We start from the raw sequence: 4,962 nt of genomic DNA on the forward strand, positions 1-4,962 counted from the left end.
ACTGAAACCTTACTAGAACTGACCAATAGGTCCTACGACCGACTAAACCTGACGCTATGATACTAGTAAATGTAACACTCTAAACTCAATTGGGCCTAAAGTACTACAATACGTAACCGAGGCAACCCTTGTTTTTAAAAATCTATTCATTTTCTTTTCAAACATATTGAATGGTATCATAGTAAAAAATAAATAATTGATATAAAAACATTTTACAGAACTGAAACTCCGTAACACATAACTTAAAACAAAATAATATGTTCTGAAGTTACAAATCAAATACATAAGTAAGGTTCTATGAATACAATACTATATCAGAGATGTTGGAAGTCCTATTGCGACAGTTCTCCATGAATGGCCCAAGCTACTAACCTGCCAACGAAAAAATCTGATGGCTAAACTTATAAATCCCATCAGTATAATCACTAATCTAGAGTTGCATAAAAATTCGATAAATAAAAACATGCTAAAGAGATGGTACTAAGAAAATAGGTACAGGCATAAACTAGATCAAGTGCTACCTACTTAAGGTTTTACTATTTTATCACTAAAGTATGAGCCTCAGGCATCCCTTAGTCCTCTGCTAAGGGTCTCGCCATGAGTACGCCTCTAAAACCTTAATGCTTGTAATTGCTATGTATTATCTAAATGCAAAATTAATATTCTAGTGTATTATCTGAATACAGACCTAAACACATTGTGCATTATCTAAATGCATACTTGACTAGTATCTGGTCTCATATAGCCATCAGACACTACTTATTGAGGGAACCCAGTGTCACATAGCATTGGTACAATTTACACTAAACAAATTGAATGATCTAGTGGTCCTCGCATGGCCATCAGATAGATTATTGTAGGGGAACCCGATCTCACATAACATCGGTATAGTTCCTGCCAATTTGAAGCATTAGATCAGTCTCCCACGGCCTTCAAGCCATGATTTAACATATCTGATGTACTTACTAATGGAACTATACAAACATTTCTAAGGCCCAAGGGCCACACAACAATGACATTGCTAACCCACTCCTTATGAGTGTTCGGGTCTCGTGCCCTAGTTAGCTCTTAAAGTCTCTCACGTACCGTACTAGGGTAACCACGGTAACTTAATTATACCCCAGTATAGTTTAACTCAATAAAGTGATGTTATCCTCTCACTAATTGATGTCTCTCTCGTTGTCTCATCTAGAACATTATGTGAAGGCTTATTAGTCTATTATTGTTTTCATTTATTAAGCAGTTATATTTTGGTAGTTTGTTACACAAGGGCATTTTTGTCAATTTTTGTTTCTAGCGAAGTCTTTATGCATTTTGGGGTTTTATTACAAATATTGAGTTTATTGCTCATTGGTTGTACTATTCGCTAGCATGATACCTAACTCTTGTTCAACTCTGAGTAATGACACTCTAGTCATTCTTACTACGATTTTCTTTAATTTACCCCCGAGTCAGAGGGGCGACTGTACATCTACCATTTGCTGACATCCTTGTAGTACATGATTATTATATTTCATAGTCTAATTAATTCATCATATCACTTTTTCAGTATGTCCTCTATAATTATCCTTCGTTTTTAGTTACTCGCTCTAAGGCTTATAAGGGTAATTGGTAACTTCAACTCCAAGGATATTTTAGTCATTTTTATGTACCTAAGATAGATGCTTGATCTTGAAAGATATTAAACTCCTTATTCTTTAGTCTATTTGACATCTTGAAGTCACTTAACCACTTTGTCTTGATGTTAAGCCTTTGGTATGGATATTTCATCTTCGGTATAGATACCAGTTCTTCAATTTGGTGACCAGTCTTTTGGTATAGAGAGCATCCAGTCTTGAGACCAAGCAGCTGATCTCGATACCATGCATTCGGTATCGATATTAATCCCTTAGTATCGATACCAAGGGGTCAGTATCGATACTCCTTACCCTAGTATCAATACTCCCTATCTGAAATCCCTAATTTTTACCCCAATTCATCCAATATCAATACTTTTCATCCCTGTATCGAAACTCAAACCCTGAAATAGTTATTTAGGCTCAGAAAAGCACCCAAAAATATCATAAAGGCCATAGTTTGGTTTTTAATAATGTGCTGAAGCTTTAGGGAGTTAATTAGGGTCTTAAAGTGGTATAAAAATGTCTATTAAGCCTCTAAAACATCATTTGATCATAAAATCGAATATAAACCCTAAAAAGTTTAAATACTCAAATCTTAGCAAAATCTTTAAATTTTTGAAAGCTTAACACTCCAATGAATTATAAATACACTATATTGATGTTAGAAACCTAAAATAAACCTCTTTTAGCCATCAAGCACTCTTATTTTTTAACTTGGTTGATTTTTCTCCCTTTTTCCTCAAGTTAAAACAATAAAAGGATTTACTTAATATAAAAATGTTATGGGGAGTATGGCAAACAATTTTGGGACTTAATAAAGTTGTGAAAATGAAATCTTACCACCACTTGATGTTATAGATACTTGAAGAAGGAAGAATAAGAGAAATGAAAAATCTAAAGAGAAAATGGTAAAGTTCCCCACGTCAAATATTGATTAAAACCCCAAATTTAACTTCAATTTCCAACAATGGTATAATTGTTCTTTTGGTCCCTCACATATTAACTCCTATTTAAAAATCCTTTTTTATGGTTAATTGGGCCCAAAATCAACCCAATTAAATCTAACAACTTAATTCATAAAATCCTTTAGGTCTACTTACCTCTCTGGAAAACCTGAAACAACTAGCTCGAAATTTTGCATGCTACAGTATCAATACTTCTAGGTCATGTATCGATACCCCTTTGAGTATCAATTCTAAAAATTGCTACTAGATTGCAAAAATTACTTCCAGTATCGATACTATTACCCTCAGTATCGATCCTAAGATTGCAGTGTCGATACTACTCCTTAGAATATCGATACTTCCTGTATAAAATGCCTAGAAATCATCCCAGCTCATCCAGTATCAGCACTGTTCATCATGTGTAGATACCTTAGTCCAAAAAACTCATAAATATACTTGGAAAACCCTACAAATCCTCATAAACACCCTAGTTTGGTCTCAAATCAACTTCTAAACCTTAAAGGAGTTATTTATGGTTATTTAGCATTATAAAAACACAAGCTTTACACTAAAAACATCATTTAATACAATAATCAAACAAAAACCCCAAATATACTCAAGTACCCAAATCCCCAACAATGCATAACATTTAGGAAATTTGTAACATAACAAACGATTAAAATTACACTACCTTAGCTAGATAATATGAAATGAAACTCTTTTCTTCAACCACACTTCTTCCCTTAAAATTAAGCACTTAACCCATATAACTTCTTGTTAAATAAAAAATGAACGAGTTTCTAAACAACAAGGATGTTGCTTGAGGATTTAAGGATAAATTTAAGGTTCAAAAGAAGTATAAAAATGCTCAAGAAACTTACCCTTAGCTAGAGCACTTGGCGGGGAAGGAGAAGGAAAATGCAAAGAAGGACAATGAAGAGAAGAAGATGAAGGGGGATATAAAACCTCATCTTTTCATAAATGGAAAAATAACACTTTTGGTCCTTTGTATTTTATCTTATATCCTAAAATCTCCTTTTTATAACCATTTTGGGCATGATTTCATACCCAATTAAACTCTCAATAGGCTTAAAGATTTTAATTATGACTCTATAAGAATCATGTACCTCTTGGCCAAACCATAAACTCCTAACCCAAAATTTAGGGTGTTAAAACTTCCCATCCTTGAAAGAAATTTTATCCTTAAAATTTACTTTGATAGAATATTGGCGTATCCTTATTTCAAACACTTAGAAACCTTGAAACACCTAAAATCTTATCAAGTCTGATCTTTAGGGATTACTCTCCACCACCTGACATACAACTCGAAAATTTATAAAACCAATCTACAATTTTGTAAGGGATGTTACTTATATCGATCCTTACGTGAAAACTTTCAAGAGGCACAAAGCTAAAGGATCGTATTCCTTTCATCTAACTTTGGATACTCGATATGCTTCGTAAGGATAACACTACTCCATGACTAGTCTGTCTCTACTAAACCTTCCACAAGTTGAATCTACACAATTGAGTTCACGCACTAAACAATTTCTATAAATATATGTAGCTTGTTAAACTTTGGTAACAAATCATACTACATGTTGAGATCCTACATACATTGTTCATACATGGTGCCGAAGTCGACTACTAAGGATATGATAATGATTCTTAACTTTATACATATTAATCTACACTTTCGTTGCGCAACTCTGGTTTAATAATTTCTATACCACTTAAAATATTTCTCACTTTCCTTACAGTTCATATACCCATTACTCACCCGATCGTGCATCAAGATAAACACAATTGAATATCAGTTATTTGCTTAGTAGAGCTAACACCACCTAGCTCTTCTAGAGCGCGAGCATCACAGAGTGAAGGTCCATCATAATTGTACCCTAACTTAAGGGTTCAATGACTCTACGGTCACCCATGAACATTTATTATAACAATACTATTCGAGGTCAACCGACATTTAAGGTACTTGGTCTCTTTTAGCCTCAAGAACAAAATTCTATCAGGCTATTTAAAATTGCATTACACTTGGCATATATATAGATCACGCTCTTATACCAACATAAAGATAATAATAATAATGTTTGGGGTCGAAAACTCAAGCTCTTGAAAGTTTCAAGTAACCTCCCCTACACAATCAATGATGGTAATGCATACTATTTGACGTCCTCATTGATTTTCTTAGGGTATACATCTCTAAATCCAAACCTAGGAATACTCAAGTCCTAAGGAGATGGTCGTATGAACTATTGACTCTAGGTGGACACACACTTCCATAACCTCGGTCCTATCCTTGAATAGCCAATTAAATGTTCTCTCATGGAACACATTCAGATGAATAGTTATTCTGGCCAACGTCTCCTTAAATTAGACCCTTAAATCAA

Source organism: Hibiscus syriacus, unplaced genomic scaffold (genome assembly GCF_006381635.1).
Source record: "Hibiscus syriacus cultivar Baekdansim isolate YM2019G1 unplaced genomic scaffold, ASM638163v2 tig00112051_pilon, whole genome shotgun sequence".
NCBI classification, from domain to species: domain Eukaryota; kingdom Viridiplantae; phylum Streptophyta; class Magnoliopsida; order Malvales; family Malvaceae; genus Hibiscus; species Hibiscus syriacus.